Here is a 10,513-nt window from a genome sequence, read left to right as displayed (position 1 = left end):
CCTGACTTTATGTCAGTATCCATCTGCTCTGCTGCATCAGATTGCTAAACAGGTAAGAAAGACAAAATTTAAAGAAAACAGAAATAATCTACAGATGTTTGTATTTTATCATTTTATTATTTTGTAGCTGGAAATGAAAACATCAGGTCTATACTCAGGAGATGCATGTTGAGATCATAGAGGGGTCTTAGAACATCTATGCCTCAGCTGATACAAGAAATGCTCCAGAACCTGATGTTCTGGACCCTGAAATCCAGCTGTGGCTTGCGCGATCCTCTGTTTGGTACCCAGGCTGCCCACACAGTGACTTACATGAGAGGGAAGTGCCTCCAAATTAAATGTTAATTGCAACAAACGATTGAGCAAGAACTGATCTATTTCAATTTAATAAGAATCAAGGTTTTAATCCTTCCACTCTCTTTGTGCTGGGGTGTACACAAGGGTTAAAGATTTCCCTTGGCATGGAAGAGTGCTATCAGAGGCAGTTAGGACCACACATTTGGATTTAAGCAGCTGTATGTCTCCCTGAGCTGTCTGTAGGGATCCTTTAATCTCAGTCTCAGCCTGTCCACAAACCAGCACTCGCTGTAACATGTTAATAAAAACCCTCATACTTTCTCAGCTTAAAGTTTCAGGCACTGCCCATTTATTACTCTGCCTATAATATGCTTGTCCATGGTTTGCTGGGATTATCATTTAGTATCAAAAAATTGCTGTCAATTTTCCTGTAAGTTTTGCTGTTACTGCTGTTCTGGCCTCACCATGGAAGTGAAGTTACCTGAGGTGGCTTGCACAAGTCGGAAGAGGAAGATCATCCCCAGTACCACCACTACATTTCCTCCTTACTGAATTGATCTCACTTCCTAACCTGGCAGAAAATTATCCACAGCCTGGCTGGTACAGAGAGAGTCAGCCACAGAAAGGAATAACTCAGGACAACTCAGGATAAGAGGAAATGTTGTCAAGTTGTGCCAGGGTAGGTTTAGATTAGATATTGGGAAAAATTCCTTCACTGAAAGGGTGGTCAGGCATTGGAACAGACTGCCCAGGGAAATGGTGGAATAAAAAAATTATGACGATATGGTGCTTAGGGCCATGGTTTGGTGGTGAACATGGAGCTCCCAGGATCAGGTGCAGCCTCAGGATGAGGGACAGACCTTGAGTCTTTGGTTACACAGGACTCATAACATTATCACCAGTACTAAGAAGATGCTACATTTCCCTAATCCACCCCTTTTCTCCCTCCTCACCAAATCCACACCTGGTTGTGATAAGAAGCAATCGAGGCAGTTTTAGCTGTCTTTAAAAAAAGTGTCCTGGTGCCTGATTAACTCTTGCTGACATGAACCAGGGCACTAACCCAGCAGAAAAATATTCCTCTGGTTAGTTTTGTCTTAGAGGAGGTAACTCCTCTCCTCTAATCATAGCATCAAAGCTAAAAGCAGGACCTTAAGCAACTGGATGTTCTTGACTTGCCTGTACCCTGTAGCTGCTGGAATTAAACACCCATATTCACACAAAGACACAACAGTTCCTGAGGTATGGGGAGCAGCTAAACAAGATTGTGTTTCTGGTTTAAACATGCCTTAAGATCTGCAGTGGCAACACTCAAACAAAATAGAAAACAGGTCAAAACAAGCACTCATTAGATGAAACCTCTCTACAGAGCTACTGCGAAGATTTTAGTGCCAGGGGAATACATTGCAGAGTCTGTCATGTATTTATCTCCCAGCTTATCAGAGGATGGTGTCAAAAGAAATGATAAGTAAAAGATAAGCTAGTTCCAGACTGACAAGACCATGTTGTCTAGGTTGCCTGAACAGCAACACAGCAACATGTTAACCAGCATCATTAGCAAAATCAGGGACAGGAATTGCATGTCTGATGGCACTTGTGAGGAGCAGCCACCATCTAATGAGTGCCACGGGTCTGTGGTTAGTGCCATGTACTGCCGGCTACATCTGTGAAACAAGGTGGAGATAAAAGATAAGGAATAATAAAGTGGGATGTCATTAATCAGCCTCCACAGAAGGAGCGTATCAGTAGATAGCATTTAATAATGCATCGCCCCAAGCAGCTCGGTGTCTGAGCCTGATCTCATCCTCTGCATAAAGCATCTCCCCTGAGTCCCCACTGTCTTTGTTCACTTCATGAACTGCAGCAGCAGACCTGCTTTCCTGTCAGTGGGTGGGAGCAAGAGGCTCAGCCTGCCAGGAGGTGATACACAATGCATAGGTTGCCTTTCTGCTCAATTTAAGGAAATAACAGCAAAAAAGGCCATTTAGGCTAAACCATAATTGCCAGCCAGCCCACCCATTACCAGTTAATATGAAACAAGATTGTACAGGTTGAGCACTGAAGACCCTGGTTAGCCAAGATGGACCACACAGCTTCTGGGTTCAACCAAAGCAAATGAGTTTGACCATGAAAATTTCAGGAATATCAATATCAGCTCAGTTCTGGGGAAGTAGCAGGCATGCTTAAAAGACAAAATAGCTGTTGTACAGCCTTCCTGAGTATTCCACATATATGGAACACATATGATGTGTGCACTGTTGTCCCTCCTCATGACCAGGAAACACATCAACAACTGCAGTGCACACTAAAAACAGCCCTGAGATCCAGGCAGGAATGGGAGATGCACGTACACACATGTCCATGAGGTAATTGTGGGTAGCTAAGCAGCTGAAGAAGTGGAGAAGTGTGATTTTGCATTGCTTCTCACAGAGGAAACACAGTGCATTTTAATCATTCCTACAGATCTTGTGGAGACACCATCAAACACGCTCCAAAGGCAACACACTGATGAGAAGATGAATCATGTGTCCATTGCAGTCTAACACCTTCCTTGTGTATTTCAGAGGATACCTACACACTCTTGGTCCATCATCGATGGCATTCTACAGTAGGATGAGTAAATGCTTTCTCCATGGAATGTCCTGAATCTATTCTTAACTTCAGGCCTTTTTTTAGATCTTCCTCTGAAACCTTCCCATCCATTCTTTTTTTCGTGTCTGTCTGTAGTGACAGGTTCCACAGAGCCAGAACACAGGTCTGAGCACTGAAATGTTTTCTGTGCCTTTATAGTCTTAGCCCTTGACACTATTTTGGGTTAGACCAAATAGCATTGCCTTCCAGAAAAGCCTTGGCATGTTTGACAGGTTAATAATGCCAAGGGCCCTTCAGCATCTTGGAAGACATGGTTCAAGGGACAGAGTTCAGCTGTACTGACCACAGCCAAACCAGTGGCCTTAAGACCCAAAATGTTACCATAGACAAATTGTACCATTCGTATCCTTACAGCTCTTCCCCAAACAACTGTTTTCCTCGACCTTACCCTGAGAGAGATATAGAATAGTGACTGACTTGACTCATATAATGCTTTATTAAAAGATACTGGTGTCAAGGCAGTCATTTACCTTCTCTGCTCATCCAGCCTGTCTCAGGCATCTGCTGTAGAACAAAAGGTGAAATACAGACCTGAAATACCTCCATTACTTCTAAAGGCAGAATAAGGAGAATGGCTTTCAAGTAGAGCCCTGGTGACATGAATCCCTCTCCAGCAGTCTGGATCGTGCTCTGGCAGGGACAGGTCTTCCTCATCATCATCATCTGCAGGTTCAAGAGACCTGTAGCTATAGTGAGGTTGATTTTGATGACAACAGGTCTGGCTGGGGTGGAGCTGGAAGGTGAGGGGTCTGCAGAGAAAAAGGGTTCTGGATCAAAAAGCCAGGAAGTGAATAGTGGAGACACTGTCAGGGAGTTAAACACTGACACATTTTCTGCAGTGGGTTGAAAGAAAAAGTTTAAGAAGTACATTAAGATAAGTAATCATGAAACACTCCAGAGGAGCGAAGTGACTGGTCCCATTAGATGAATCAGTTTCCCCATATTCAAATCCTGAAGGCAGAGAGGTCATCTGCTACATCACATATTGACATATTCATAAGGAGATCCATATTCCTTATCTCCCTTTGATTACATTAGGAATGATGATTTAGGCCAGAGCAGACAGTGGCTGAAGCATTTGCTGGAGCACAAGGGAGAGGTGTCACCAGGCAGCTAAAGGTGCCATCACACAGCCACAGAAAGCAGAGCTATAACCTGCTGGGGAAAGAAAACAACAACTCTGACAGACAAAAACCATGCCAAAGGTGTCCATAGGAAAAATACAAGTGAGAAGAAAGGATTGAAAAAATGACACATGCTTATACCTGTGTTAGCTCAGCCTGGCTCTTCCCTGAGTTGTCTCATCTGGGTGCAGTTTAACAGAGATGTTTCCTTGGAGCAGAGCTGAGTGTGACAGTCAGATTTCAGGCTGTTCCTTCTCTCTGATTTAAGAGGAAGAGCAAAGTATTTACCTGATCAGTTTATGAGTAGCTGTGAGAATCTGTCACTTTTGATATGGTGCCAGAACATGTAAACTGCTCAGTGCATCATAATTACAATCTCTGTTGACTCTGTTCATATATATTTTGTTAAAATTACCAGAAAATCTTATTTCCTCCTTAAACTTCCTTTGCCAAATGTTGCAGTAACTAAAGAATGAACCTGACTTTAATAAACTCTTAGGAAATAATTCAGATTTGAGAGAGCCTGTTAAGAAATGTGGTTTACTCTTGTATGCACAAATTAAACAAACTTCTAATTTTCTGAAACATTTTTCTTCAGAGTCTTAGGGGTTTTTTTATTTTTCCCCCCAAAATCATGATTTCTCTTTTGTCATCAATAAAGTGCCTGGATTTCCTTCATTCAAGCATATTACCTAATTACTGAAAATCTTTCTAGAAACAAGTTTAAAAAGCTAAAAAAGGGGTTAAAAAGCCCTGTAATATATAATAGGGAGATATACACACACATATGGGGATACACATATAATATATGTCTCTGACAGTGACACAGTCCAGCTAAACTAACAGATTCTTCCGTTTCTACAGATTTGACTCCAGATAGCTGTTTTGCATTGTATATTGATGTAAACTGCACAGCATCAAAACTACACAATCAACCCAAGCTGCATCAGCTGCTGAAGTGATTTAATTTTTATAACAATGTGTATTTTTATGAACGATGATAAAACCACAGGACTGTGCATGGGATGGAATATTCCATGGAAAATGGTGAAATCTGGAACCAACTCTGGTGACACAGGTGGCCTTGCTCCTCCTCAGGAGGAAGACACAGATCCCTTAATTAAGTTCAGACACTGTGTGTATGAACTGGTTATTTATTTTATGTACATCAGCCTGTCACATGTGTGGTTCTGAAGCCTGGCTGTGCCCCATCAGGTGGCAGTGGAGTGTCCCAGATGATGGACAGCACTGGCAGATGTGCAACAAGGTCATTCTGCTCCTGCATTTTTCCCTTTGCCCTGCCACAGCTGGAATTGTACTGCACACACAAAACTGCTGTCTTGTTCAGAAACTTGCTTTCATTGAAAATATAGGAGTGCCCTCTGGTGGAAAACTGAGCAGTTGACTCTCCAGTGTCACTAAAATAACCATCTTTCCTCAAATGCAAATACCAATTTGTTGCTGGTAAACCAAAAGGTCAGGTCAGCTCTCAGTTACATCACTGAATATTTCAAGGCCAGATTGGTCATTTTGTGCTTTATCATTCTGCAAGGAAATCTTCAGAGCCCTGAGGCTCCAGGTTGTCAAACCAGGGGCAGTGGCTTGGTGAAAATATCAGAGAATCATAGAATGGTTCGGGTTGGAAGGGGCCTTAAAGATCATCTGGTTCCAACCCCTGCCATGGGCAGGGACACCTTCCACTAGACCAGGTTGCTCCAAGTCCCATCCAACCCAGTCTTGAACACTTGCAGGGATGGGGCAGTCACAGCTTCTCTGGGCAGCCTGTGCCAGCTTTGAGTTTTCCTCTAAGAATGAGTGTGATCCCATTGTTCTGCAATCTGGAGCTCCATCCAGATGCGTGCCAGGGCTTGGCTGCTTGTGTTCCTGATATCCATGGCTCAAGCACTCACACTTCACTCCTGCTACTGGGAAGGAGCAGATGGAAAGTTTGCAGAGGGTCAGCGAAGTAAAAACAGAGAAATTAAGTACTGTTGAGATATGTGTATTAGTAGCTCAACGATTTAAAAAGGCAAACATCAACATTGAAAGGTAAAAAGGAAAAAAAATTATTTTAAAAAGGCTTGAAATTGGGTTAGGAGCTAATTGGGAATGACCAGGTTTTTGGGTGAGCTATTAGAGCCATCTGTGTCCACAGAGCTGATAGTGATTGGTATTATAGCAGTGCTGAAAGAAAGAAAGAAAGAGAGAGAGAGAGAAAGACAGAGAGAGGGAGAAGGAGAGAAAGAGAAGAAGGAAGGAAGGAAGGAAGGAAGGAAGGAAGGAAGGAAGGAATTCGGAAGAAAGGAAGGAAGGAAGGAAGGAAAGAAGGAAGGAAGGAAGGAAGAAAGGAAGGAAGGAAGGAAAGAAGGAAGGAAGGAAGGAATTCAGAAGAAAGGAAGGAAGGAAGGAAGGAAGGAAGGAAGGAAGGAAGGAAGGAAGGAAGGAAGGAAGGAAGGAAGGAAGGAAGGAAGGAAGGAAGGAAGGAAGGAAGGGAAATCAAGGAAAGCAGTAGTAATTTGCTAATAAACTCAGGCTCTCAGATGATGACGTTCTTTTAAGGTAAATATACCTTAACTTGATTTTTTGATAACCTGAACAGAGCTTGTGATTTGTTGCTTGGCACTAAAAGTGTCCTTAGAGAAGATGAAAAAATGCCCCGCTTGTACAATATGGAATATTAAAGAAAAATTACTTTGGCAAACAGCAAGTTTCCTGGTAAACACTCTCTGGCTCTGTGGGAGTGGTACTTCACTGACCCAAAGTGTTTGCTTTCCACAGAGCAAAGGACAAGCAAGAAAAAGGTCTGTGAGACTGAAATCTGCAGGTCTGTCATATGAGAATGTCACAATGTGAAATTTTTTTATATTTATCTCCTCAATGGGGATAATCCAGGCAGTGAAATTTAAGCCCCTACTCATACAGAGATGAAATGCAATAAATATCCATGCAAATGGTTTTCACTACAACAGAACAGTGGGATGACAGAGGGGCAGTCAAGGCTGATGAAATTCACCACCAATACTTAAAGAACTAATTGAACAAATCTTTGAACCATGATCAGTGTTCAAGGCAAGGTTGGATGAGGCTCTGAGCAACCTGTGGGTCTCATCCCTGCCTATTGGAACTATATGATCTTTAAGGGCCCTTGGAATTCTGTGATTCTAGCAACCAACTTCATGAAGAAAATCATCACACAAAAGTCATTCAGAGAGTTGGGAAAATTGGGAAGATGGATATGGAACTTCTGCCTAAAAAAAGGAACTAAAGGAGCACTTGAACCACTGACCTCATCTGATCCAGGGAAAAATTTTGAATTCAATTATTGAAAAAGCAATGCATAAATCCCTGGAAGCTATGCTGATGGCAAAACACGTCTAATATTTCAAACTTCCATCAAGCAAGCCTGTGAGATGAAGAGGCCTCATGGTCAAAGTCCTTAAAAGGAAACTTTTACATTTTCCTTTACGTACAAAAATATTATACAAGTTACTCTGCTGCTCTGGTATGCAAACTGCTGGCACAAAAAGATAAGAACCTGCTTGTTTGCAACTGGAAGAATCAAGGCTAAAGTGGAATAATTATGTCAAGTGGCTGGGTATGGTAAAGTAAATACAATCAGTATGACCTGGAAAATGGCAGGGCTGCTTTGGGTTGCAGTGGCTCTCACATTTACTGTGTCAGTAATACCATATACAGACAAGATTGCAATGGGAATGATCAGAAATATCATGGTTTGGATACACTAGAGGCAAAACTAGGTTCAAAGGGAGAAAAGGAATCAGGAAAGGACTGCTTATCTGAGAGGAGTTTGACAGGAGTTTGAGAGCAGATAATGGGGTGAAAGGGAAGGGAAAATATGGGCTCAAACTCAGAAAAAGGGAAAATGAAGAATAGAATCAAAGAACAATAGGAGGTGAAGGACATTGACAGACATCAGTGACAGCTGAGGGCCAGCCACTGCAAAACCCAAAGTACTCTTCATCAGGTCAGTGTTTGGATGAACAGAATAAAACTGGGTCACAGTATGTATATAATTGTAACTTGATAGTAGATCTAGATGTCAGTTTACATTTCAGAGATATAATTAATAGCTTCATGGTTGCACGCAAATGCCTGCATAGCAGTCAATTAATATTCATAGAATCATAGAATTGCTGAATCACAGAATGGTTTGGGTTGGAAAGGACCTGAAAGATCATCTTGTTCCAGCCCCTGCCATGGGCAGGGACACCTTCCACTATCCCAGGTTGCTCCAAGCCCTGTCCAGCCTGGGCTTGGACACTTCCAGGGATGGGACAACTACAGCTTCTCTGGGCAACCTGTGCCAACTCACAACCCTCTGAGTAAAGAATTTCTTCCCAACATCTAATCCAACCCTGCCCTCAGTCTGTTTGAAGTCATGACCTCTTGTCCTGTCACTCCATGCCTTTGCCAAAAGTCCCTCTCCAGCTCTCTGGGAGCCCCTTTAGGTGCTGAAAGGTGCTCTAAGGTCTCCCTGGAGCCTTCTCTTCTCCAGACTGAACAATCCCAATTCTCTCAGCCTTTCATATTCCCCTAAGCATTTAGCTCAGTTGTGAGTCCACAACTCTCTGACATTCCCCAGGGTATCCTGCCAGGGCTCCAGCTAAAACCTGGAAAGGCTCAAGTTTTCCATATGCACTTTGCAACATCCTTAGCACTGCGAGGGTGTCTTGGAGATCTTGTTTTATATGAGATAGTGCCAAGTTCCTCCTTACAGGCTGCTGCATTTAGACTTAGGTCTCCACTAACCTAGAAGATCTCCCTCCTTCTGATGGGATAACTAACTTAGAAGTAGAAACCTACATTTCAGATACCCTCTTTTAGTTAGACAACTGTATAATTCAAATGTATTTTATGACTTATCTCAAAAGAGTTTATTCATTGATTTATGAAGAACTGCACATATTTGCTTTTCCCTGACTTGACCATAGAAAAGCACTAACGCAAGCATGTGTACTGAGATATCGATAGTCGTGTGGACAACTGGATATTTTCCAACAGCAGAAAGCTGTAAAAGTTGTGTATTGGTTTCAATCATGAAATATTTTTTCCTTAGCAATCATTTTTCCGTGGTTCATTACAGAACAGTGTGTTCTAGGCTCATCTTTCTGGACTGTGTGTGCATTTTCTATCACATCACATGTCTCTAAAAGGAAAAATATTGCAGGATGCAGAAACCAGGAATCTATGTCTGCCTTTGCAGCACTTTTCCTCTGGGCCTTTTCCAGCAACTAAGTGCTCCCTCTTGCCTTTTTCCCCATCCAGCCATATAGTTCCTTCACGTCAGGTTGTGGAAAGGCTCAGCTTCAGTGAGGTGCATAGAAAGCCACCTCAGTCAAGATATGCTTTGAACGTGTATTTAAAATACCCTGTAGTTATGCAGCTTATATTCATCTTTTATCAACTTGTTTCCAGCTTCAGACTGTTATCAAATCTATTCCACTACAAAAAAAGGTGAGAAGCCACTCCACAAAGAGGCTTGTCTGTGGCCAAATCAAATTGGTTCAGGAATTATTATGAGTCAAACTGCATTTAATCAGCAATGTCATTTCCAAATGACGCTTCAAGCTGGGATTCTGTGATTTTAAGTGGCCAATCTATGAATACTTATTTTCACAGCTCCCAATATTTCTCATTTGCTTACTGCAACCAGTCCAATAGAATTCTCCATGTGAGACTCACTGACTTGGAAATCAGATTTTCCTGTTTTCTAATACATTTTAACATAAGTTTCACTCACACAAAGTTCAAGATATTTTTACCAACTGGACACCATCAAAAGAAGACCAACCTTCTGCTTTACTTTTATGTCAAATGCATGAAAAGGCTGAAATGCTCATATATAAGCACTTAAGGAATATAAATATTTTAAGGAATTAATTTTATGCCCATAATTTTGAAAAGGTTTCACAGTAGAAGGCCCCACATTGTCACTACCACTAAATTACAGAAAATCTTTTTCCAGCAAATACGTGTAGGAAACCAAGAGGTATTAATGAAAAACTTCAAATTGTGTAGCCTGTTTTTCTCAAACAAGAATGTCTGAAGTCATTAACCATGTAAACTGAAGCCAACCCCATAAAACCTGTTTTGTCTATGAGTAAAAAACAAATGCCTCCAGATGATCATTACATTCGAGTTATCTATGATAGCTTGAGTCTGCATTGCTTTGTGTCTTTCACTATTACTTAGAGAGAAAAGGGTGTATTTCTCACTTCCTTTAAAAAACGGTAAAATTAATAAATTGCCTATATCAAAAGTCAGTTTGGATTCTAAGAAAAGTCATTGTGGTTTGTTTGCTCTGTTTCCTGTTGGCCAGGCTTATTTTAAACAAGGGATTTGTTATAAAGGATCAGCTGGGCTTCTGTTTGGTTACACCTGACTCTCACAGAGGAAGACATATCTGAAAAAAATACTGT

This window comes from Corvus cornix, chromosome 3 (assembly GCF_000738735.6).
Source record: "Corvus cornix cornix isolate S_Up_H32 chromosome 3, ASM73873v5, whole genome shotgun sequence".
Classification (NCBI taxonomy): Eukaryota; Metazoa; Chordata; class Aves; order Passeriformes; family Corvidae; genus Corvus; species Corvus cornix.
This window is presented reverse-complemented; position numbering follows the sequence as displayed.